This window comes from Dipodomys merriami, unplaced genomic scaffold, assembly GCF_024711535.1.
Source record: "Dipodomys merriami isolate MVZ:Mamm:240054 unplaced genomic scaffold, mDipMer1.0.p SCAF_12, whole genome shotgun sequence".
NCBI lineage: Eukaryota > Metazoa > Chordata > Mammalia > Rodentia > Heteromyidae > Dipodomys > Dipodomys merriami.
In genome coordinates this window covers 37,184,563-37,212,119 of record NW_027202493.1, presented here as the reverse complement: position 1 = coordinate 37,212,119, position 27,557 = coordinate 37,184,563, and the positions used below count along the sequence as shown (strand labels likewise).

The 27,557-nt window shown below is 40.5% G+C and overlaps 1 pseudogene; it reads right to left on the bottom strand.

Moving 5' to 3' along the window:
* Positions 1 to 3,823: 3,823 nt before the first annotated feature.
* The window catches only part of LOC138822974 (E3 ubiquitin-protein ligase NRDP1 pseudogene), a 37,020-nt pseudogene continuing 13,286 nt past the window's right edge, over positions 3,824 to 27,557 (bottom strand).

Sequence of the window (27,557 nt, the reverse complement as noted above, 5' to 3'; positions counted from 1 at the left end):
GTTTGCCATGAGTGTGAGAATTCTTAAAGTTGCAGAGCTGAGTTCCAGGCACTGAAAGCCTGTGTTTCCTCTCTCATTGTGAGTGCTTGCTCTGAAATTCCATTCTAAGTCTTCTCTGAAGATGCCTGGTCCTTTCCAGTTAAACTGCTTTAGACTTCCTCTACACTGAGGTCCTTGCATCCCTTAGATCATAAAATTCTCTTAGCTCACTGCAGGAAGTCCTTCTAGGAGAACTCAGAAGCATCTTTTATCTTTTAGCAAATGAGAGATATGATATAAACCTACAAGTACATGCAATACTAACACCTCAGCACAAGTGCAGCCCCTACAATAGTGCAGGATAAATGTTCTCCATTCATGTTTTAAATGTTCTTCCTCTCCATTCATGTTCCCAGATTCCTGCTTTCTTCCAAGAGTAGTTTGTTCCAACGAAACAAACATGGATGAAATATCTTATTTTACTTTCTTGGGTGTTGGCTTCTTACTTTGAGTTGAGCTCCAATTAAACAGTTAAAAATATCTTAAAGAAAAATGTTTATGGGCATAGAGGTAATATGCCTATAATCCCAGCGAGGCAAAAGGCATAGATAGGAAGAACAAAATCACAAGCCCGTTCCAGGCAAAAATAGGAGAACTTATCTGAAAAATGACTAAAAGCAAACAGGATTGGGGAGTGTGGCTAATATATGTTGATATTAATAATTTTGTCATACTTATGGCTGAAATCGTGGTCAGTTTTTATAATCAGATTCAGGATGCCCACTTCATCTTTGGTCTCGATCCGTGGTATTCAGAGTGCTTCTCAACTAGCAACATAGGCATCACCAGAGACTTGTCAGAAATGTAAATTTACTATACCCCCACCTCCTGGCCCATTGACCCAGAAACTCACAGGATGCACCTTAAGTTTCAGCAACCTTCTCATGTGATTTTGATGAAACTTTAGTTTGCTAAGACATTTCTCCTAGACGATAAAAGTATTTCCCCTTCGTTTTCCAAGTTGGTAGTATCCTAAATAGAATCCTTCCAGGTTGGCTATGAAAAAAGTTGTTTAGGGGCTGGGAATGTGGCTTAGTGGTACAGTGCTTGCGGAGCATGCATGAAGCCCTGGGTTCAATTCCTCAGTACCACATAAACAGAAAAAGCCAGAGGCAGTGCTGTGGCTCAAGTGATAGAATACTAGCCTTGAGCACAAGAAGCTCAGTGACAGTGCCCAAGCCCTGTGTTCAAGCCCCAGGACTAGAAGAGAGAGAAAGAGAGAAAGAGAGAGAGAGAGAGAGAGAGAGAGAGAGAGAGAGAGAGAGAGAGAGAGAGAGAGAGAGAGAGAGAGAGAGAGAGAGTCATTTATACTGTAAATGCAGGTAACTTAGAAAAAAAGTTATAACCTGATTTTTATACATGTCAGAAGTGATCAAAAGCGGCAAAACCAAGCAGATTTTTTTTTTTCTGTTTGAATTTTTTTTTTTAAATTGTATTTTATTTTATTTGACAACATACTGTACAGAGGGGCTACAATTACATGGGCAGGATAATGCATACATTTCTTACCAAGCATTGCAGCCTCCTCCTTTGTTTACACTTCACTTCCCTTCCCTGCCTCCCCCCTCCCCCCACCCAATTTTACCCCCCTCCCCCCACCCAATTATACCCCCCTCCCCCCCCCCCACACCGAAATTGTAAAGCTGGTTTTGACGTGACATTTTGTACTTCTCATTGTTGCAACAGGTCCACCTGAATCCTTAAACGACTTGTTTGTCCCCATCTCCTCCACATGATATACTGACATCAAATATAGTGAAAGCGGGGGTTACACTGTGGGGGAGGGACATGCAAAGCAACCAAGAAATAATCTTATAAATGCATTAGAAACACATGCATGAAAGAAACGAAAACATTAAAATACATATTTAAGGGTTCATTTTCCTAACATCACATTATCTGGCCTTTTCCGCTTGACTCATACCTATATTGCAAATAAGGGAAACCATGGGACCTATGCTTCTTTGGGCCTGGCTTACTTCACTTAATATAATTTTTTCCAAACCTTTCCATTTCCTAACAAATGGGTAAATGTCATTCTTTCTGATGGAGGCATAGAATTCCATTGTGTATATATACCACATTTTCTTGATCCATTCATCTACTGAGGGGCATCTGGGTTGGTTCCATATCTTAGCTATGGTAAATAATGCTGCAATAAACATAGTTGTGCTGGTAGCTTTAGTGTGGTCTTGTTTGTAAACATTTGGGTAAATGCCCAAAAGTGGGATTGCTGGATCATAGGGGAGATCTATGTGAAGTCTTTTGAGGAACCTCCATACTGCTTTCCAAAGTGGTTGAACAAGTTTACATTCCCACCAACAATGAAGTAAGGTTCCTTTCTGTCCACATCCCCTCCAGCATCTGTTGTTATTAGAGTTCTTGATTTTTGCTGTTCTAACTGGAGTGAGGTGATATCTCAATGTTGTTTTGATTTGCATTTCTTTTATGGCTAGGGATGTTGAACATTTCTTCATGTGTCTATTGGCCATCCTTCTTTCTTCTTCAGAGAAGCTTCTCTTTAAGTCTTTTGCCCACTTATTTATTGGGCAGTTGTTTCTTTGAGGATTTGTTGTTGGGTGGTTTAATTTTTTGAGTTCCAAGTATATTTTAGATATGAGACCTTTGTCCGTTGTATGGCTAGTAAAGATCTTCTCCCAATCGGTGGGCTTTCTATTGATCTTGCCAGCTATGTCATTTGCCCTGCAGAAGCTCTGCAATCTTATGCAATCCCATTTGTCCAACCTTTCTTTGATTTGTTGTGCTTCCGGGTCTCTATTCAGAAAATTTCGACCTGAGCCAAGGAGACCTAGGGTTTCTCCTATTCCATCCTGTAATGTTTTCAGAGTGTCTGCTTTGAGTTCAAGGTCTTTGATCCATTTGGAGTTGATTCTGGTGCAGGGTGATATATAAGGATCTAGCTTTAGTTTTCTACATGTAGTTAACCAATTTTGCCAGCACCATTTACTGAAGAGGCTGTCTTTCTTCCATTCTATTGTTTTAGCTTCCTTATCGAAGATTAGATGGCTATAGGTCTGTAGGTTCATTTCTGGGTTTTCAATTCTATTCCATTGGTCCTGAGGTCTGTTCTCATGCCAATACCAAGCTGTTTTGATTACTATGGCTTTATAGTAGAGTTTGAAATTTGGTATTGATATTCCTCCAGCAGTGTTCTTTCCGTTGAGGAGCGTTTTTGCTATTCGGGGTCTTTTATTGTTCCATATGAATTTTTGGATTGCCTCCTCTATTTCCTTGAAGAATGAGGGTGGAATTTTGATAGGTATCGCGTTGAATTTGTAGATAGCCTTGGGAAGTATTGCCATTTTCACGATGTTAATCTTGCCAACCCAGGAGCATGGGAGGTTTTGCCATTTTTTAAGTTCTGTGTTGATTTCCTTTTTCAAGATTTTAAAGTTTTCATCATAGAGGTCCTTCACTTCTTTGGTTAAGTTAATTCCTAGGTATTTTATTTTTTGTGGGGCTATTACAAATGGAGTTGCTTTCCTAATTTCAGCCACACTTTTCTCATTGTTGGCATATAGAAAAGCCATTGATTTTTGGGGGTTAATTTTATAACCTGCTACTTTGCCAAAGTTTTGAATCACCAAGCAGATTTTTGAAAGCACCTAACACTTTCCATTTCCTTCCGTTAAAGCTATTTCCTCTTCTTTTTTGATTCTGTACATTCTTCACACTTTATCTTCTTTCCAGTTCTTCACCATTCAAGACCCAGTTGCCAACCTTGCTTTAACCTGAAGTCTTTGAGCTGTATTTTTCCTTATCTCTTTACCATTTACCTGGATTTTTCATTCATTTATATACTCTCCTTTCTATGTTCTCCACAAAAGAATTCAGGTTTCTAGAAGAAAATATATACACAATTAGGTAATTACCATGTCCACTGCGTGAAATGCTACACTAAATACAAAGCAAAGTGTGTTTTCTAAGTTGAACTACGTTACAGTGGTTGTCATTCACAATTTTATTGGTCTCTAGCAAGTGGTAACAGATTTGCTTATCTTTTATTCTGCTATCATGAAGAAGTCTCCATGCATTTCCCTGAAGTAATTATATTCTAGAAAATGACAAGTAAATATCCAAAAAAAACAAACTTCACTTTTGTAGAGGTGCAAACAATGTGCTATAGGATCACAGAGGTAAGGAACATGACCCTATCCAAATGTATTGGGAGCAACCAGAGCATATTACTGAATCTGATGTCCAGATTTTTTTAAACTGGATGTGATACAAACTCAAGAACGACCCTAGAATGAAGACAAGTATTCTAACTTTATTCTTTATTCATAGGCCAGGAGCAAGCCTGGTATGTGATGGGCACTCTTGTTTTTAAGTCTATGAGCCTAGCTGTGTTGTCATGACTACATCTTTTTCCCCTTAGGGAGTAAACCACACTCTGTATCATCTGATCATTCTTGGGCAGGCTGCACAGTAAGCTCTGTATCTCTGGAGAGCTGAACCCTTTGGTTCCCACAGGGGGTCCTAAATTTGGTTTAGTAGAAATCAATGAGTAGGTAGGGCTCCAAATGCTTCCGCTAACATGAATCATGAATCCACCCACACAGCTGCTCTCCCTCAAGCTGTGGGTCTGTGGAGAAACTGTGGACTAGATGAAAACCTTCATAAATAAGAAAGGGTACCTCACTCCAAAGTGTTACTATAGAGGAAGGAAATGAATTACCCTCACGTTGGACAATTTTCTCATAGATCAGAAAAGAAGGGATTGTTTTTTTGGGGGTGGTTGTATTGCTGTTTTCTGGAAGTGTTTGGGATAAAACCCAGGGCCTTTTGCATGCTAGGAAAGGGCTCTACCACATGTTTAGCCCTGATAAGTTGTACAAAGTCCTAGAATGAGAGATCAAAGATATCCATTCTGAGCACTGCTGTTAGTTAACTAATTGCACAACTCCCTGAGAAATAATCACAAATGTGGGACCCAGTGTCCCTCTATAGAAAGGAAAGATCATTGAGCTTATCACTAAGATCTGAGTAGCATCAATATTCTATTATTTATGACTTCACTGAGCTCTTGTACCCATTCAGTATCGGTTTACAGCCATCAAAGAATACATTTGCCTCACAACATTATGTCTCCCATTTTTTACACTTTTAGACTTGCTCACGGTTCTGGCTAATTGTCATCATTTTCTGCAAACATTTGTGGTTGGTGGAAAATGTTTATGTATCTGTCTCTCTCTGGTTTACTACTCATCTTCAGTTTAATCTATTTTAATTACTACATCTTATAATCAAGCCTAATGTTCTAGATTACAATATCAAGGTTTGAAAAGATAAAGGAATTTTTATGATTTAAACCATCTCTCCCTCGCTGGACTGTCACTGGACTTCAGAAGGGTTGGAGCTATTAGAGTCCAAGTTACACAGACCATGGAGTGAGTCTCCAAGGTCAACTGACCCAAAATGGTTAGTATTTTTAGAATCTGGCATAGAGTTACTATTGAGAAATGTATGATAAAATTACTTGCAGCAGTAGTTGTTGGCTGGATGAAATAGCCTTGAAGTCTGTTTTGTGTTTGATGACAAGGTGAATGAAATGTATGGGGTCAGGGGTTCTGATGCAGATAGAAATTTGTTTGTTTTTTTTCCCATAAGCTTCTGGATGGCGCTTACCTCAAACACCAAAAGAATGCATTCTCTTTTAGGGACTTTTGGAAGTATTTTTTTTGTTAAGCAGAGAGTTTCAGTAACAGGAAATACATGGCTGTCCATTTCAGAGCTTAGAAGACTCCTTTCTCACCCACACTTGACATAATGGCTCAGAGGTGGTCATGCCAGCTGAGTAAAGTCCTCTAAGACACTGCTGTGGTACTCTCGAAATCCTTCCTGGTCGCCTTCCTTCTCCTCCAACTTTGTCTGTCTTCCACACATGCCTGTGCTGCCTTGTACGTGCAGGGTCCTTGGTTTCAACTCACACCTTCACGTGGTAGGGTACACTACAACTGGAGCCACACCTTCAGCCTGTTTGCTGCTCTGGCCATTTTTGAGACAGGGTTTTACTTTTTGCCCAGGCCGTCTTTGTATAGCATCCTCCTATTTATGCTTTCTGCTCTAGCTGTGAGGACACGCATCTTCCACCATACCTAGCTGTTAGTTAAGATTTGGAGTCTCCCAGACTTTTTGCCTAGCTGGCCTAGAACTACAATTCTCCCAATCTCTGCCTCCTGAATCTCTGTGATTACAGGTATGAACTGCTGTGCCCAGATTTTCTATATTATTCTTAATTCTCACATCTCTCCACAGTAAGACCTATTACCCCATTTTTAATGCTATTATGGTTTATGTGTTCCCCCAAAAAGTCCAAATGCTAAAGCATGGTACTGTTGGGAGGTGGTAGAACCTTCAGGAGGTTGGACAGAGTGAGAGACCCTTAAGCCATTGAAGATGTGCCCTAACATAGGATTTTAGGTTTCCTGGCTTCTTTGGTTATTCTGGTTCATGACGTGACCAGAGTAACCAATCTTACCAGAAGCCAAAACAATGGGGCTGCCCATGCTTGGACTTCCAGTCTCCAAAAGTATGACCTGAATAAAACCTCTCTTTATTGCACAAATGGCCTGCATTAGGTATTCTTGGTGCAGTAATGGACAGTTGACTGAAACAGCTGCTGAGGAAACCATTTCAGAAGATTCAGTGATGTGGACAAGTTAACATATAGGGCAAGTTGCAGAGAGAGAACACAAGTGTAAGTGGGTCTGGCTCCTCAGCTCCTACTGCCTCTTTCTATACCATGTTTAAAAAATTGTATTATGATTTCCCATTATGGAACTATCTTTTCACAGAAGTCTTTGGAAAGGAAATAGAATTGCCATTGAGATATTGAGTATTTAACTAGGCAGATAGTTCTCATCACCAAGGAAAATGGTTTTATTAAAGAAACATCCCATAAAGTTATTCAACTTATCAAGGAAATGACAAAGAAGCTTTGTGGTTATATGTAGACATACTCTTATTGAATTAGGCCAAAGTAGCCCAATGCAGACTATATCTGATCGTTCCTAGCCTAAGAAATAGATGCAGCCATCCTTAAACATTTCATTCCAATTGTACTCCCGAGGTCAACAAGAGCCAATCACCATTAGCAATCACCTACAAACCATAAAAAATAGAGCAAAAATGTGATTCCATTTTATAGAAAATAATGTTTTGTCTAACTCTTGAAGATTGTGTAGATTGTTCTAGAATGCACACTATTAAGTGTGACAAGGGTGTGGGCACATGTCTGAGATGGACATGTCTACCACTGTACTTGTGGTAGAGTACCTTTTAAGCAAGCACAAGGCCCTAAAATCCAACTTTAAAAGGAATGAATGAACAAAAGAGAAAGGAAGGAAGGAAATAAGGAAGGAAGGAAGGAAGGAAGGAAGGAAGGAAATAAGGAAGGAAGGAAGGAAGGAAGGAAGGAAAGGGAAGGAAGGAAGAAAGGAAGGAAATAAGAGAGAGGGGAAGGGAGGGGGAGGAAGAGAGAAAGGGAGGGAGGGAAGGAAGAAGGGAGGAAGAAAGGAAAGGAGGCAGAGAGGGAGGGAAAGAAAAAAAGAAAGAAAGAGAGAGAGAAAGAAAGAAAGGAAGGAAAGGAAGAAAGAAAGAAAAAAGAAAGAAAGAAAGAAAGGAAGGAAGGAAGGAAGGAAGAAAGAAAGAAAGAAAGAAAGAAAGAAAGAAAGAAAGAAAGAAAGAAAGAAAGAAAGAAAGAAAGAAAGAAAGAAAGAAAAAAGTGAATCGTGAAAGCATTGAACAGGATTCCAAATCTTGTACATGGATGGAGGGCAGACGGTATAGCTTTTGTCAATGAAATGAAAAGGTAGTCATGAGCGGAAGAAATAGTCTTTATAATTTTCAAGGGCAGATCATACTTGGTCCTTTTTAAGGTATACTATGACATGCTATTGTTTATTACTGGTATAGAGTTGTGGCTTATTGTTTCATGAATCAAATATAAGAACATTCATCTTCCTGGTGAAGGAAGTAGGGTCATCGAATGGCTGACATGATCTGACATTTTTGTAGATTGTTGGATGAGAAGTGTCTCTCTCCTCTATTGTTCATACACTTCCCTGCAGCATATTTGTCTTTGATATTGTGATCTAACAGTATCAGTTGTCTTTGATATTGTATATCCCTTAAAAATGTGCTGCGAGAACACAAGCTTTATTATCTATACCCTGCATGCATTCTGACCCATCAAAGTCAACTAAGCTCAATCCCAGGCATTCTGTGCCCCACCCCAGCTGCCCAAAACAAGGTCTGAGTACAGACTGTGAGTCCTTGACGCTTGGGTGTCTGCCCTGGAAAGCAAACAGATGACACCAGCTGTACCCAAAGGGGCAGAGGACAATGTGTTTATTACACAGGGAAATAGGAATTGAGCCAGAGGGCAGTGGAGGGACTGAGCTGGCCAGAGGAGAACACGCTAGCTGGCCAACATTTTTCTACTTCTAGGCAATCGGTCATCTTCAAAGCCATTTCCTGTGAAGGTTACAGTGCAAAGGAGGCAGATTCCACCTCAGTGCTGTGGCTACTCCTACCTGATGTTTGGAAGAGATTACTAGCCAGGTGGCTCTGAAATTCACAGGGAAACAAGATAGTGGCACACACTGGGTGGTTGTTAGCTTTCCAATAGATCCAAATCTTGGAGGTGAGGAGTTCCTGCTGCGTATGGGCCGGACAGTTTTCCTGAATACTCCTCACTGAGGAGGCCTGTCTAAATTCACCCTCCCACCCCCCAACTATCTGCAAAACCTTCACACACATAGTATTTCTCTAAGCCAGAATGACAACATCACAGAGAATGGTGTAAGGGTGAGAAGGAAAAAGTACTCCTTACCAACACTGCCTCTACCAGTTACTAAGCACTCTGGTGACACGGAGGAAATGAGAAAGCTGCGTGGTCATGCTGTGATCCTTCAGTCAATAAGCATGGAAAAAAAGTGTTTGGCCATGAGTGAGTTCATAGGAATTCACTCTACTAACCTGGGATGTGGGAAAGGCTTACCCAAGAGAAAGATCGGTGAGACAGAGATAAAGAGGAGCAAGTCTATATTAAGAAATGAGAGAAAGGTGTTCTAAGCAATGGAGTACATATGCAAAGTCCCCGAGGTAAGAGAGCAGGAAGGTTCAGGGACAGTAATAGCTTTACAGTGGGTGGAGACATTAATGGAGACACAGACTAGGTCTTCTCAAGCCCTAGGAGTAGTATGTAGCAGCATCTCTCATTTGAGTACAGGTACAAAGCCCTTCTGTGTCACTTGTGTTATTGTTCTATGTACCATTTACGCCAGTATGGGAAAGTGGTTACTATCATTTGCCCTCATTGCCTAGTGAATTTCATGACTTCTCTATGATCATTGCTCTGTGGTTATCTAAAAACAAGAGTCAGAATTTGAGCACCATCAGTCTATCATCAGAGTTGCTTAGGACTAAGTGACAGGCTGCAGGAATGACTGTAGAGTTTTCCATCAATACCAGACCTTACTCAAGCCCTCTTAGTTACAGTATTTTATAATGTAATGGAAAGAATTGCTAATGTTTACAGTTTAATTATCTAATTGTTCCTTTTTTTTTTTTGGCCAGTCCTGGTCTTGAACTCAGGGCCTGGGCACTGTCCCTGAGCTTCTTTTGCTCAAAGCTAGCACTCTACCACCTGAGCCACAGTGCCACTTCTGGCTTTTTCTGTTTATGTGGTACTGAGGGATCGAACCCAGGGCTTCATGAATGCTAGGCAAACATTCTACCACTGAGCCATATTTCCAGTCCATGACTAATTGCTCTATCCAATTCCATCCATTTATTCCTTCAGTAATTAACTGTACATTTGTTGAACACCTACCAAGTGCTAATAGGCACTTGAAATGCTAGGAGGCATTAGAAATAAACCATAGAACAAAATGTACCCAAATCGTTGCCTTTATAGTGTCTATGTTTTTAACAGAGAGCGTCAGGTGATTCATAGCAATACCATAAGTCAACCACATAACGTGTGAGAAGATGGATGTTTTGGGGAAAAGTAGAATGGCACTGGAGTCCCTTGGGATACATAAGACCTTTTACTGTTGCATAGTAAATTATATCAATCTTTTTTGTATATAATTATTTCCTGTGTTATCTCTTTAAGAATATTTCTCTGTCTCAAAGATAATCCTGTATATTTAGATCCACCTATGTTTTCCCAATAGTTTGTTTCTAAATTTTCAAATCTGTGTAACTATTGAAGATAAAGTATGGAGTATCAATATATTCTTCACCTAGATTCATAGAGAGTCAGAAATTGGTAATATTTAGGCATTGTACACATTAGCATTATTACTCCTATTATTGTTTGCTGAACCATTTGGGAATGAGTTTCTGACATTAAACACCTTACCTCCAAATATTTCAGTGTTTCCTACGTTTCCTATGTGACAAAGTCCAAACAAATAACTGATATTTTGTCATCCAATAAACTTTTCGTATACTTTTTCTAGCTGTATAACTAATGTGTTACATATATTTTTTTCCCCTTAAGATTTTGGGTCCAATCAAGGGTCATTTAGCTGCCATGACCATATGCTCCTTTAATCCGGTATGGAGCCTTTTAAAAGCTTTTTCTGACACTGACATTTTTAAAGAATACAGGTGAGTTGTCCTGCAGAACCTCCTTCTGCATGATATTTCTGATGGTTTCCTCATGTTCAGATTCAAGCTAGCATTTCTTCCTGGTTTCCCAGGTAGTCATAAATCCCTGAGATAAGTTTCAATTTCCTTTGGGAACTGTGATAAAAACGGAAGCTCCTCAAGTTACTGCATTAATTGGGGCATAGATTAAATTAGTGTTAATAAAAGAGACCCTTATCTTTGAAGCCCATCCAAGATGGATTTTTACTTGTCTCCATCTACTAGGCTATAGGTAGACATTCTTGGAGAGGCTCTGGACTCCTCCTCCTTACTTCTCCACCATGGTTACCTCAAGAAATGGCTCTTCACAAGGTTGAAACGGCCTTACTAGCATTTCATCTGTATCTCAACCTGAAGGAAGAGGAAAGGAAAGTATAATTTTTCCATTTAAAAATATGGTACTAGCATTGCACTTACAACTTCCATTTGCACATCCTGCTCAGACCCCACAATTTGCTGCTGAGGAAAACCATCAGGGGTTGGGAAGTCAGTTGCTTTGCTGAAACTCTAGTGGTTGTATAAGAAAAGGCAGACCAGGGCTGGGAAGGGGGCTCCGTGGTAGAGTGCTTGCTTCGCATGCATGAGGCCCTGGGTTCGATTCCTCAACACCACATAAGCAGGAAAAAAAAAAAGCTAGAAGTGGCACTGTGGCTCTAGCAGTAAAGCACTAGCCTTGAGCTGAAGAGCTGAGGGACAGTGCCCAGGCCCAGAGTTCAGGCCCCATGACAAACGAAAAGAGAGACAGAGAGAGAGAGAGAGAGAGAGAGAGAGAGAGAGAGAGAGAGAGAGAGAGAGAGAGAGAGAGAGAGAGAGAGAGAGAGAGAGAGAGAGAGAGAGAGAGAAGAAAGAAAGAAAGAAAGAAAGAAAGAAAGAAAGAAAGAAAGAAAGAAAGAAAGAAAGAAAGAAAGAAAGAAAGAAAGAAAGAAAGAAAGAAAGGGAAGACAGGATGGGCATCAGGGGTCACATCTATGCTTCCCTGAAGGCTCAGTACATGAACTATTGATTCTACTTTTTCATTTTTCAGTTTATCTTTCATGGACTTTATCAAAATGTTTCCTTTTCTGGGTAGAGGTCTTCTAGGATTCTCTTAATGTGATTTTAAATACCAAAAATAAAGTCAGGTGCCAGTGGCTCATGCCTTTAATCCATCCTAACTGCTCAGGACGCTGAGATCTGAGGCTCATTGGTCAAAGCTAGCCTGGACAAGAAAGTCTGTGGGACTCATCTCCAGTTAACTACCAAAAAGCCAAAAGTGGAGCTGTGGCTCAAGTGGTAGAGTGCTAGCCTTGAGCGAAAAAGCGCAGACAGGGGCTGGGAAGGTGGCTCAGTGGTAGAGTGCTTGCCTTGCATGCCTGAGGCCCTGGGTTCGATTCCTCAGCACCACATAAGCAAAAAGAAAAAAAGCCAGAAGTGGTACTGTGGCTCAAGTGGTAGAGCGCTAGCCTTGGGCAAAAAAGCTCAGACAAAGCACCCAGACCTTGAGTTCAAGACTTAGAGCTGTCTGCTAACACACACAAGCACACACATTCACACAAATAAAAAATAGTCCATAAAAATCTTGAGACCAAATTCCCACCAGTGGAGGGCTGGATTTCAGAGTTTCTCATATGATTCAAATTTTCAGTGACTATTCTGACAGTGATAATGGAGTGCTCTGATGTCAGAATCGAATTTCCCCCACTTTTCCTTGACCACTGGCCTATGGAAAAATAATTAAGTATCTTCACTTGGCTGATTCATTCCTGTAAAAGTCACAGTGATGCTAAGAGGTAGCAATAGTATGTTAATACTAAAAGTGACCGGAGAGATTAGTCCAACTTATGTGGCCATTTTCTAGGTGAGAGGAAAGCTGCCTCACAGCTAGTTAAGACTAGACCCAGATGGCTCTGCTGTGGACTTCCCATCCATGTCTCATAACCTCTCATCTACTTGGAGTCAGTGTCTCTCCTCACACATCTGTTTCCAGTCACTAAATAGCCCAGGTGATAGCCCTGCTCTTCCAAGTGATCTGGAAAGAAGTGTACCAGCACCAAAACTGGTAGGGTGATACAGGGCTGTAATCCCAGTTCCCCTGGGAGAAGAAGTAGGAGGCCCAGGCTGGCAAGACAGTGAGCCTCTGCCTAAGCAAACTGACTAACTAAAAGCCAAAGAACTGGGAAAACGGTTCAAGTGCAAGACCCTGAGTTCAATTGCCAGTACCAAATCAAAAGCCAACCAGATACACAAAAACAACCCTAGCACCAGCAACAAGCAGTTGTTGAACGTGTTCCTTTATGTCATGTTTTGGAATGTCTTTTAAAGTGATACATGATACCTCGGGGCTGGCCTGTCCACCTTCTGCCATGCTTAGGGATTATCCATTCTCTTTGCCAAATTCCACCATTAGTCACTGCTCAGCTCTGGGGGCGATTTCCAACTCATGTGAAGCTATTTTCTACCAACAGCTTCCAAGGTCACTAAAAAATAAAACTTAAGCAGTATTCTCTTTGTAACTTTTCTACAAAAATGTCCCACTGCACTGTATTTGCTCTTGCTTTCATTCTTCTAAAACTTTAATAGGAAGCACTCCAAATATCAAACCAAGAGCCAAAGAATAATATTCACATACTCACTACTGAACTGAAAGGATGCTTTTAATATTCACCTATATTTACTCCAGGGTTTCTTTTTATGTATCTATTACAGACACAGTCAAGACTTCCCCTTTTCAGTCCCTCTCTAGAGATAATCATTGTCAGGAATTGAGTATGTCTTATAATTCAATTTTTTTTTGAAGTTTAAAAAATCATTTTGTCAGTGTGCATCAATTGATGTAGGCATTATGGTATGATTAATAGTCATTATGGTGTAATTAATGTAGACATTATGATATAGCATGAAGTAGTGACATCAGGGCTACTTGAACATAAATACTATAACAATGTCACAGCCAGTGGCATTGTAATAAATGACCACATTGTAACAAAACAGCTATGGGAAGGTAGCACACACAGTGTAGTTTCATTAGCCATCCCAGGCAGGATGAGAAGTTTAGGACATGAGGTTTTTATCATGCTACTCAAAATAGTGCACCACTTGGGGCTGGGAAGGTGGCTCAGTGGTAGAGCGTTTACCTCACATGCATGAGGCTTTGGGTTTGATTCCTCAGTACCACATAAACAGAAAAAGCTGGAAGTGGGCACTGTGACTCAATGGCAGAGTGCTAGCCTTGAGCTGAAGAACTGAGGGAGAGTGCCCAGGCCTAGAGTTCAACCCCCACACCACCACCACCAACAAAAAATAGTGCTCCATTTAAACCTTATAACTCTTTATTCCTAGACATTTCCCTTTAGTATTTCTACACTGTGGTTGAAAATAATAACAAAAGTGATATGTAATCATTATTGTGGCAAATTTAACTGAAAGCTTTCTTTAAGTGCTGAATAAAATGGTTATTTGTTTCTCCTGCTGTCAGTGGGATTATGGATTTTATAAAATGAGACATGCCATATTTTCTTTCATTTATAGTCCTGGATGAGGGATTGGTCCTGTGATACTACCTTTGACATTCTCAGTATCAATGCAGGGCAGAATGAACCCAAATTACCCTTTAAAAATCTCTTGGAGATTTGCTGGGCAAGATGGAGAAATTATACAACTGCTAGACTGAAAGAGCTAAGTACAGTGCCAAAGCAGACTGAGAAAAAGGAGAAAAAAAGTTCAAACTGCGTCTGTTCCTCAATATTCTAAAGTCTACAACATTTAACAAATAGCTATTAGATTGAAAAAAGCCAGAACATACATTCTCTCCAGATAATGGTCTGCTTATGACACAACATGGAAAAAAAAGCCCTTAAAATGAAGATGTTTGTGATACCCAGAAGAGATAAGTAAAGATTTAGAGGAAGGCATTCCTTTACAAAGATAGCAAAAAGGGCATGAAAATGACTCCTTTCAGTTAAATAATTTTACATTGCTACTGTAAATGCGAAAGTATTTAAAAAATGTCCTCCACAACCAACTTATTAAGTGGGTTATTTTTTGAAGGAGGGAAAATTGAGATGCCAAGTTATACACTGGAGATTTTAGTTTTGGCCTCCCTTCTCAATTATTCGCCAACCTTTCATGCACTTTTGTCCCCTCCCAATCCTTTCTCTAATCTTCGATTGATCCATCCTTTTCTCCTGGCATCCTTTATAATATCCCCTCCTCTCTTTAATTCACATGAATTGACTTACAGAAAATCACTGAGTTTGTCTGAAAAGAAAATGCAGAAGTTGGTCTCAGGAAATCCAAATTCTAGAAGAATGTTCAAGAAGAGGAGAAAAAAGGTCCTCCTAGCATGGGGCTTTCTGGCCTGTTATCTCACTACAACTCCTTTGTGTCCTATGAAAGGTCTTCAGGCTCCACAAATAGCTGAGATACAGATGTGAAATGCAGAGTCTCTTGTCTCCTTCAAGATTTCAGCAGCATTGAGCATCTAGTCCAGAAACCTCACTCTGCAGGGTTCCAATATGTCAGGTTCAGCCACACAACTAATATGATCCTTACAGAGTAGTGCTAAACAACAGTGAAAGGAGAATTATTAGTGTGGCAATATCATGCGAAGAGGGAAAATTATTAAGCATTTCAGCCCATCTTTGGGAGACTGGCATGAGCTTTAGGTTTAAATTGAGCAAGAATTGGAGCAGGAGACAAGAGGTGAATGGAAGCAGGCAGGCTGGGCAAGTGTGGTCTGGTTGGTCATTATCTCAGTTCATCCCTGCTAGGTGGTTCAAAGAGGTCCTTATTCCTTGAGGGGATAATCCAGTGTCAATGAGGTGATTGCTCCTGAGTTCAGCTGTTGTTAGCTTCCAAGACGACTACAGGTTTGGAAAAGTGACTGGACATTCCCTGCCCCTCTTCAGATTCTAGAAGAGGACATTGTAAGAGCAGACAGCAAGATGCTGCAGTTACTCTTATTTTTGTGTCTCAGCCCTTGAAAGAGGATGAGATAGGTTAGGTAGGAATGGTTACCATGTCTCTGGGAAGAATAATTAAGCAGGAGTCTGACCCCAAATCTTAGGACAAAGGAAAAAAAAAAGTAAAATAAAGGCAGGAATGCCAACATTGTATCTTGTTTTCAGTTCACTTGGGCCCAAGAGAGGAGTCCGTGCTTTTTGCTAAGATCAGTTTCTTAGTACTTGCTATCAGATTCTGTAATACTCAAGATTTTTAGGTACTTACAAAAGCCAGAGATTTTTAGCCAAGAAAAGGAAACTGGCGTGCTTATGGTAGACAGTCTCCAAAGATAACCCCACAAGGACACATAGAATCAACCCATCCCCTTGTAATAGTCCACCTCCCAGAATATGGGCTGGTTTTTTGGTTTCTAAGTGCCTCACTTGAAGCCAATAGGAGTTGGCTGAAAAGAAATGTTGCTTGGTGTTGTTCTCCTGAAGGGAAGCCAGATACCATGAGAGAACTGACCACCTAGGGGTCCACAAGGAGAAGCCCACAGGAGCCTTATAGAGATGCTATATGGAGCGATGCCTGGCCAGTCTCGGCTCTCCACTCCCAACTAGCTAGTTACATCATTCCAGGGAAAGATCTAGACATTGGGCTTCCAAATGAAACCATGTTTGTAGAATGTATCTGAATGTTCACCTCCAAAATCTACAGAGTTAATTCATTTCCCAAACCGTTCATACAGGCTGGGCTCCATGTTTCTCTAACATTAGACCCCAGGTAGGGTTCCTTGGGATTTCCTCTTGACTTGGAATTTCTTTATGTCTCCCATCTGACTTATGTCCACTGGTTTCCAGCCCAATGCTTTGTCTACTTCTTTCAAGACTTGATTGGATCTTGCTTTAAAAAATAAAGTTTAGTTTCTTTCTTTTACAGTTTGAGAGAGCACCCAACAGGCTAACATAACTGTCAGAGATACTCAATGATATCACTGGTTAGGATTCTCCATCTCCATTGCCTCCATCTTCTTTGTCTCCATCTCCTTTGTCCTTAGCCACTGCACTAGTCACCACCAGTCACAAGTCACGAGAAAAGAAAGGAGACCCATGCTTGGAGAGGATTCCCCAACTGGCAGTGTGGAGGACTTCTCTAACACAGGTGGCTTTTCTTCAGCCCCTTGCTGTTTGCTCCTGCTAATATGAGAACAGGCAGCTGTAGCTTCTTCATGCTGAGACTTGAGAATATTATTATTGGCTCCCTAAGATGTCAAGAAAGTGACATAATTGAAAAGCCCTTAAATTAAATGCCCACAAATACATGTTAGCTTCATTAAATGTGGAATCTATTAAAAGAAAAACTTCTCTAAATTCAAACATAATTTCATGTTACATTTTGTTTCTCATTTTATAAGAATTCCCCAAAATACGTAAGCAGTAACAAAATAGCAGAGCCAACTGTTAATTACTCAGGAAAAAAAAGTAACCAAAAGTAAAAGCATATAGGTAATTTCAGTTTTAAATGAAAACTATACTCGATTTGGATTAAGGTTGCATTATGATTTCTTAAAAATAATGTGGCTGAGGAAGGATTTCCACGTGAGCCTGTGGAGGCTCTTCCATGTTCTAAAGGGAGCAATTTGCTTTAAATACAGTACAGGTCAGGTCTGTTTTGTACGCACAGTATCTGTTCATTGGTTCCATTCATTTCTTCTTGGCTGTGAGCTCTCCATGTCTCTTACAGAATTAGGTCTCGATTCCAGAGGAGCTGAGTCTGACAGCTAGTCTACTATTGCCAATTTTAGAATACAAGCCAATGGAGTGATTTGCCCAAGGGTACACAGCTGATAGAAAGGAGGGGCAGAAACTAAAACCTACATGTCCCAAAAGCCACATTCTACTTTCCCCTTCCAGCTTCCTGCAGCATTCATTTTACTCATGCTGAAAAACATCCATGGTGTCAGGAAAAGGACATCATGCAGTTCTCTACTTCTGCAGGGGCATGGCTGAATCATGGCTGAAAAATCACCTCTGGAACTGTTTTAGAGCGGGGGAAAGATATCAGAGAATAGTATGGAAGGACATTGAGAGACATGGCACAGAATCTGAGAAAAGAAACACAAATAACAGCAACTCCAAACCCACAAACTGGGGAGGCTTAATCGAAGTAACTTCTGGTAGCCATCCTGGTGCCTTGCTGGGTGAAAGGGGCTTTCCACCCAGCACTGAAAAGCATGGAAAAGAACTGCAGATGTCATGCTGTTTAGCCCTAGGAGAGCTCTGCATAGAGAATACTCTGACTCTGCCTTGATTTCCTCCTTAAATGGCTTGATGCACTCATCTGAGTAGCCTCTAAGTAGATGCAAAGGTTGAGTTGTATCCCCTAGATGGAAAGTTCTGCTGGCTCCTGACCTACTCCCTAATATTGTCTGCTTTTGCTGGGCTTGAGTGCCCCCACCCAAGCATGCGGTGTTTGTCTTCAAAAGCTTGGTTCAAGCTTTGTACTGGGCTGCAGGTCTTTGAGACAGGAGTCTACCTGTGGATGCCAGCTCTCCAATACAGACTCCCAATTCGACCTCTCAAAATGTGGCTTCTCAGCCGGGCGTTGGTTGTTCACGCCTGTAATCCTAGCTACTCAGGAGGCTGAGATATGAGGATCGCAGTTCAAAGCTAGCCTGGGCAGGAAAGTCCATGAGACTCTTATCTCCAATAAACCACTCACAAAATGAGAAGTAGTGCTATCTGACTGGACTCCCCTACAACACTCAAGCCTACTCCCCACTGGTATTTCAGCCAGCCACTCTTCTTCCTGATACTCATCCTACACAGAGTTCAGGTCCAGCTCACAGTGGAGGAGCTAGAGGAATTTTCTGTGATTGGGTTCTGAGGGGAGGGAGATAGAAGCCCAGAATAATACAGACTTGGGGGGTAACTTGTGTTCTTTTTTTTTCTACCTTCAACTCAAATCCTCTTCCCAGAAAGGATTCTGCTCTTGGTGACTTGCACAATCCAAGTCATTAAGTGACCTCCCTCAGGGCCTTTTGCATTTCTGCTGCTTTATTCTGGCTTGAAGAACAGGGCTGAGGCCTTGGCTCCCTGTTAGTTCACTAAACACAGGCTCCCATCATGCCCCTCTGTTTACTCACACTCACTTGTTTACACAGTAGGCTTTGGCTTCAGTTTTCCTTTCCACAATCTCTTTATTGCAACAACATTTATGTTTTAAGGTAACGCAAAACCCTCTTGTTTCTCAGTAGAGTAAAAATCATTAAATCAAGAAATAACGATGTCCCCAGCAACTGAGACATGTTTGTTTTCCCTGAGGTGCTTTCACCTCTTAAATCATACCCTTTTAGTTTACTCCTGGCCTGTACCACTATCAGAGGGGAGACCTTCTTGCCCTTGTCCCTTCCAAATGACCTGCCCTACCCCTCCTCCTGGGAAATCTTTTCTAGACCTCTAAACAAAAGTTAAAACATGTGGTCTGTGCAATAGAAACTTGGAGAAAATCAAGCCAAGAACCAAGGAAATAAGCCCTTCAAATAATTTAAAGGAAACTCTTTGCCTTTTCAATATCTTGTCAGGGAAAACTTAAACAATCCCAAATATCAGGAAGAAGTCAGTTTATTCTGCCTCCCCTCCTCCCCTCCCCCTGCATAGCCCTGGGAATGGTCTCTCAAACATTTCTGCAGAATATGCTCTATGATTCTCTGGAAGAGCAGCCAACGCAGCTTCTGGCTAATGCCTGGAACTCCCTGCCTATGGTGCCCTCTGTTTGGAGGGCATGGTTGCTCCATTAGAAATGCCTGGTCCACAATCCCCAGTCCCAGGTCTGAGAGAAGTGCTATGCCTTCTTGTCTCCCCATATTGAAGTCTTTCTATTCTTCGTGCCTTCTTATAACCTCCCACAGCTCTCTGTGTCAGGTAGAAATCAGAGCTACTGGTGAAACCATTATTTGCCCAGTTTGGTAACACACAGATAGACTATGAAGCAAGTTCTTCACAGGCAGCGCATGCTCCAATGACCCACTTTGCAAGCTCCAACCATGACAATGCCATTTTTCGTAATTTCAGTCTCTTCTGCCCGAGTTCCTCCTGGCTACAGGCTCGGGAATGATGAACCACAGCTGCACATCATTAGCTCCTCCAGCCCTGCTCTTCATGTAATCAAAAACAACTGCTTCAGACCTCCCTTCCCCAGATGAAATAATGCCAAAGCCCCAAAATATTTCCTCCAAGTTCCACTTTCCAGATCTATGTTCCATGCAAGCATCTTATCTGGGGACTTAAAAATCAATCTCTTCCTTCAGAAGCAAAACTTCGAATAGGATACATTTTAAAATACCATTTTTATGTATTTCCAACATATAATTTAGGCATGTATGCAAAACTTTAGAAATAAACCGGTGATACTGTGAAAAGATGGTCACCCCCTACTTTTAAATTTTATTTTATAAATACAAAATTATCTTCACCTACCTTTGTTCTTTGGCAATTCAGGTCCTAGGCACAGAAGTAGTTAGTGCTATCATCCTCTGAGGATTCTAGTAGAAATATGCAGCACACTCAAAAATGTACGCACATCTTTGAGAACAGTTTTCTTCTTTAGATTTCGCAGATGAATGCCACAGATCATGTATTATTTGCTTTTTTGTGTCTAGTTTGTTTCCATAGGCAACAAGATTGTCTTCTTCTTTATCTATATCTATATCTATATCTATATCTATATCTATATCTATATCTATGCAGATGTTACATGTGCTTTCTCCATTCATCCATTGGTGGACACTAAGTTTGGTACCATTTCTTGGTTATTGTGAATAGAACTGTACTAAACACAGAGTGCATATTATCTCTTAGACATACTGATTTCTTTTGGATACATTCCAAGTGTGCTGGATCATGTGTTCGTGTGTGTGTGTGTGTGTGTGTGTGTGTGTGTGTTCGTGTGTGTGTGTTCGTGTGTGTGTGTATGTATTTGCTGTCACTTCCACACTGTTTTCCATAGTGGTTCTATTTGTTTGCATGCTTACTAACAGCTGGCAAGGGTTCCCTCTTCCCCACATCCTCACCAACACTTATCTTTTGTCTTTTTAATAACAGCCTTTCTCCTGAGGGAAATCTCATTGTGATTTTAACTAGCATTTCCCAGATAACTAATTATGTTGGGCATGTCCCCATATACCTGTTGTGAGTCATAGAAGCAGAATATAGAAGAGTGGCTAACAGAGGCTGGAGTAGTTAGTGGGTAATTTTTAGTGGGGAGTTAATAGGTGGTCAGTGGCTAGTTACTGAATAGTTAGTGGGATCTAGGAAGATGCTGGTCAAAAGGATATGAAATTTCAGTTAGGCAGGAGAAACATTTAAATTCAAAAGCTCTATTGTGCAATAGGGTGACCATAATTAATAATAATGTTTTAGATATATTCATAAATGCAAATCTAAGAGACTAAAGATGAAATGCAGACCCATAAGCATTGCCTCATGTTTTTATCATTTTAAAAATGACATACTTCCATATGCAAGTGTCACACCCCAGGGTAGTACTTGAAAATACCATGTTGAATGTGGCAAATGCATACTATTTTCTCTCTATATATAATGTTATCTATATAAAGCCACCAGCAAATGTCAGACAGACAGGTAGATAGAGATAGATAACATAGATAGACTGACAGAGATAAATGAATACACAGATAATTTCTCATACAGAGGGGTAATTTACACCTATTATTCTGTAACTCACTTAATATATATTTTAGGAGATATTTCCATATAAATAAATATAAAGTTATTTCTTTCAAATAACACATTGTGATAACAATACATCATAATTGATTTCACTCTTTAGTCAACATTTCAAGTGTTCGATTATTACACCAATTCTGTCTGAAAATCTGTGCTAATTTATAACTTTGCACCTGTAAGAATTTGTAAGTAAAACAAATACTTGGAAACATTGCTAAGCAAGAGCATGTATCCATTTTTAGTTTTGAAAATGCACTGCACTGGTCTGTTTCCCTTCAGAGGAGTTGTGCCCACCTATTCTCCTTTCCTCTCTGTATTGTGAAAGTTTATTCTCTATATTATCATCAGTGTTGTTTTGTTAAATCTTCTCTCTCTGTCTCTCTCTGTCTTATTACTAGGGTTTGAACTTGGTGTGTTTTGTTTATGAAGCAAGCCTACCCTTGAGCCCTGCCTATAGCCCTCTTCTATTTTTCTAATATTACCTCTAACTAGGTACTGTAGCTCACACCTGTAATCCCAGGAGGCCATATCATGTTCTGAGACTCACTGGGGCAAAAGCACAGACACTACTTAAAAAAATAACCAAATGAAAAAAGAGGTGAGGGCTGGGAAGGTGGCTCAGTGGTAGAGCACTTGCCTTGCATGCCTGAGGCCCTGGGTTCGATTCCTCAGCAGCACATAAGCAAAAAGAAAAAAGCCGGGAGTGGTGCTGTGGTTCAAGTGGTAGAGTGCTAGCCTTGAGCTGAAGAGCTGAGGGACAGCGCCCAAGCAAGGCCCCATGAACAGACCCCCCCACAAAAAAAAGAAAAAAGAGGTGAAAGCATAACTCAAGTGGTAGAGAACCTGCTACAAAGCCTAAAGCCCTGAATTCAAACCTCAGCACTACGAAAAGCATCACATTTTAAAACTATATATCTTGTGAAGATATTTTTGCCATAAAGATTTGCACTTCTCTCATAATTTGTATTGATTTATGGATGCTCTTTACATGATAAGGAAATAGGCTCTTCTTTTTTGTTCTTTTCCTTGTTATTTTGTTGTGATTTTTTTGTCAGACAGAAGTATTTTAGTAATGTAGTAACATATCTTAGTCCTATTTTTATGGCTTCTGGATTCTGTTTCCTGCTTAGGAATGTCTTACTAATTCCAAAAATATTTTAAAGCTCTCCTTCCTTTCTCTTAGCATCAAATTTTAAAGCATGTATTTATTTTGGTATAAGATATGAAATATTGATTAAGTTGTTTTTTCCAGAATATTACTCAGTTGTTCAAACATCATTTATTAATTAAATATTTTTTAAATATTTGAAATATTTACTTATTTTTGTTTTTTTCTTTCTTCTTTAGTTGTTGTTTTGAGACAGGACAGACTCTTATTATGTAGCCCACGGTCTTGAACTCAAAATGCTCCTGACTCAGTTTCCTGATTTACAGTCATGTGCCACAATACCAGAACTTATTTTTCTCTTTAATTAAAGAGTTCTGACTTTATTCTATAGGTAGTAGGATACAAGTTTGTCTTAATCTTTTCACATTGCCATAGAAAAAATATCTTAGAATAATTTATTTGTAAGTAATGGAAATTTATTGCTCGTTGTTCTGCAGAATGTTCAGTTGCAGATCAAGATGCCGGAACATCTGTTTCTGTTGAAGGTTTCTGTTGAGGGCTCTTCTCTCCTCCACAGATGGCATATTGCTGCTGTGGCTTCTCAGGATGGAAAGGCAAAAAGGGACAAAAAGGCTCCCTGCAAACCTTTTATTTATAAGGACACTAAGCCTGTTTGTAGGAGTGGAATGCTTCTGATCTAATTGCCTTCCCTACATCTTAATACTATCTCTCCCCCTAACCCCCGCCTTTTTTGTCTTGGGGCTTGAACTCAGGGCCTGGGAACTGTTTCTATGCTCAAGGCTAGTGCTCTATCACGTTGAGCCACAGATCTACTTCTAGTTTTTTGGTGTTAACGGGAGATAAGAGTCTCATGGACTTTTCTGCTTGGGCTGGCTTCAAATTGTGATCCTCAAATCTCAGCCTCCTGAGTAGCTAGGTACTAGCGCAAGCCACCTGCTCTCAAAAAATTGTCCCTTTTTTTAATGGTAATGGGGGTCTAAACTTAGGACTTCATACTTACTAGGTAGGCAGTCTATACTGCGAGCCACATCACCAGCCCCATTCACAGAATATGGATTTCGGAGGGATACAAGCATGGAAGCAGAGTTTTAGTCAGGAGAGCAACACACCATAATTGTGAGTTAGATAAACATACCACTGGTTATGGTGTGGAAATGGGACTGAGACATTAGAACCCAGGAAAACAGAGTGCTAGGATTATATACCAAGTGGAAAATAGTGACTACTTGCACGGAAATAACAGAAAGAGAGCTGAAGTACTATGAATATGGAAGACGGAAGTTACACAACTGAGCTTAACACATGTGTCGAGAGGATGAGGAAGGAAAGACGCAGAATGACAAGTTCTGGGTTATGCATCAACGCTATTCATGTAAGGAACTAAACAGAAGAAGGACCATCACAATCCAAGGGGTGAGAATAACTTTGGCATCATAGTTAACTTCAAATACTATAAAATGAACAACAGTCATCCAAAGGAATGTTGTGTGTGCTTATGCACACACACACACACACACACACACACACACACACACACACACACACACACACACACACACACACAAACCTCCTGTACAATACAGGAAAGGCCACTGGGCTCTAAGATATCTATGTGTCTTTATTCCTTTGTGTGCCTATAACAAAATTCCTGAAACTGGGTAATGAGACAATATCAGAAAATCACATCCTTCAGTTCTGGTGTTTGGAAAGGCCACAACCAAAGGCCTGCAAGATTTCCTTTTCTGGTCACTTACTGGTATACAGACAGTGCCTCTTTGCTTGCCCTTACATGATAGGAGACAGGAAAGCTCTCACCTCAGATGAAGCATTCTGAGAGCCTAAATCCTGATCAGTCTCTATCTTATTGGCATCTCCATTCTTTACTTTTGCTTGCTCACAGCTAGAGAACTACCATTTGAGCCTTAACTCCAGCCTGGATTTTTGCTGATTAATTGGAGATGACATCTCATAAAGTTTTCCTCTAGGCTGGCTTTGAATATCAGTCCTTAAAATCTCAGTTTTATGAATACCTAGCTTTACAGGTGTGAGCCACCAGCACCCATCTGTCACTAATATTCTTGAGAGGCAAGAATCCTATCTATTTTCCAGGATTACTTTGGGACTTAGTAGACAAGTAAGACTTTCAATTAGTGTATCAGTTTATTTTAAGGCAAGTAATCTAAAGAAGTTACAGGTATTAATATACCTGTAGAAATAGTTCTCTTAAGCTTACTTAAATGTTTTAAACAAGTTCCCTAAGATTTAGTTAAAATACTATCAACATTTTTCATTATGTACTTACATGCTATAACAAAATCAATAAGTGGTCTACATCATCCCTCTCATTTTTAGAGTATAATCTAATATGCCAAGTACTAGATGTGCTGTTGACATTTAATAAATGTCAAAGAGAATAAGAACATTTCTCACTGAAAGTATAATTTGGATTTCAACCTTTTTATAGTATTGCTCTCTTTCCAAGATATGTTTATGAAAGTTCAGAATCCTTTTAGGGAAGTTTATCTTTAAAACTCTTAAAGAAGAGAATGTTTATATTCAGTTTAAAGATATTTGTACCTAAAATGCAAGATGAGGAAAAAAATTGCTTTAAATAAAAACATGGAACCAACGCTTGGGCTTTGATTATCTGTAAGTACTATGTGAGTATAGGCAGAAAGAAGCTGAAACAGGTATCACTTAGAGTTACTAACTTTAAGAAGCTTCTAGTCCCATGGGAGAAGAGATAAGACTTGGGAAGAAATATCCTTAATGGAGAATAAGTGTAATGGTAATGGGTCAAAGGAAAGGTCGGATTTCAAGGATGTGACATTTCAGATCTGTAGTTGAAATGCAATGAAAAACAAGACAAAATCCTCATCTGCAAGGGCCTTACTTTCTATTGGGAAAGCAAAGCTCTATACAAAGGAGTAACCTTGAATCTATGTCTGTATCCATGTCTAGACTTATGTCCAAGGGCATGGCAGATGATGTCAGCTCCACAGCAATGGCATGAAAAGACAAGAGTGACATGATTTTAGACAGAATGGTCCAAAAAGGCCTCTATGGCACTGCAGTATTTGGGCAGAGACTTTGCAGAAAGAGGTCAGAGAATGAATCACAAAGACCATCATTGTCAGGTAGAGAGCAAGTCCCAGGAAAACAGCAATGTGGTTAGGGCTCTGCATGTGTGATGGGAGAAATGGCTAAAGAAGTGTGGTGGGAAAGAAGACGGAGGTGAGACCAACACTCCCCAGTGCCAAGGGCATTGAAAGTGCGTGACGGGACCCTGACTTCTGCTCTGCTTGAGGTGGGAGCTTCTGAAGGGATGAGTGGAGGGAACAAAACAGGTGCATGAGCTGATATGGTTTCCACAAGGATTCCCCGACATCTGAGGTCACGCCACTGACATGCCCATAACTTGACTGGGGGTATAGCTGAGGCAGAGCTCAGGCCCCTTTCCCACGAAACCAGTGTCCTCCTCAGCCCTTCTCTAACCTGTCACCTAGTTGACACTTTTCAGTCGGGGTCTGGCTCTGTCGCTCAGCCTGCTTCAGACCCTTGACTCTTCTTCCTCAGCTTCCTGAGTGTGCTGTCACACCCAGCACAGGCCTCTTCTTCTCAGATTAGCATAAATTAATATGTTAATTGGCACAATAATAACAATCACTTATTCACTAATAAGGGCTTTATTGAGGTATTTACATTCATGCATATAATGCACTTCAATCCTACTCATTCATTCTACTTTTTCTTAATCCTTTTGTTATTTTCCCTTTTAAGTTTTTTTTTTGGGGGGGAGGGTGGTTCATTACAGGTCACTTCTTACGTGTACACTTGTGATGTGAATCAGAAACTCTTCACACAGATTCCATTAACCTGTTTATCAACGGAGCATTCAACAAAACCCCAACCCTCAGCACCCTGTGTCTAGGATGCCTCCTCGCTTTGATTGAGTAACTACTCATTCATTGGTCTGAATGACCTGGAAAAGCACCGGAAGCTGGAGAGCTTTGACCTTCCTCGAAGCCTCTGCACACAGAGAAGAGCCTGTCTCTAGAACATTTACTCACGTCCATTGCTAATAGCATGGACACAGCTGTCACCTGTCTGGCTCATGTTCTGTTCTTTCTCTGGAGCAAGGCAAATCTATTCCACCACTTACTTCATTAGTAACCCACATTTAAAAAATTAGCATGACCATTCCTAGAGGCCGGGGTTAGGCCCTTAGATGGAAGTACCCGTGTGAAGCAGACCATCTGAAGATGAATTAGCTCATGCGGGGTGTGGCTGGGCATGTGCACTTTCCAAATCTCCTCAGTTCACTCTAATATGCAAAGAAAGTTGTGACAACTACTGTCTTACCAGAGCACACAGGAGAGGAGGTCTGGGCTGTTGTTGATTATTGACTTTGCTGGGGTCTTTGGTCTATCTCTTCATCCCACTTTTTTATATAATCAAACGGTGAGCTAGATAATTCTACAAGAAACTCTTCAATACCATGTGGAACTCAGTCTGGAGAGAGACGGAATTTGACCGAGAGTAACCTTTCGCCCCAACCCATTGGAATTTTACTGTTTTAAGTTTTTCTTCACACTCAAGTCCACAGTAAGTGACTGGGCCAGGTTTTCTGGAGAGACTGCCAAAGAAAGAGTTAAAGTAGCATGACAATATTTTCCCCTTCGTTAATATCTAGTGCATAAGCCAAAGAATAGCTAGCTTCTTGGACTGTGACCATTTGCTTTTTGTTTGCCTTGGACACTTAAATAACACTTAAATGTAATAATAGCTTCTAGTGGTGCCCTAAGAAATGTTGTACCCCACTCAACCTCAGCCTTTGCTAAGAAGATGAAAAGAGGGAAGTGGGAATATAGCCTGTATCTACCCAAGGAATCCTGATATCCAGACACAGAAGGTAGGATACCATGGGATCTCACAATTTCCACGCTCCCTGGAAACTATAGATTTCTCTCATGTACAGAACAACCAAGCCAGCTGTTACTTTCTATTAATTCTACTTAAGAGTTACACTCAGATGA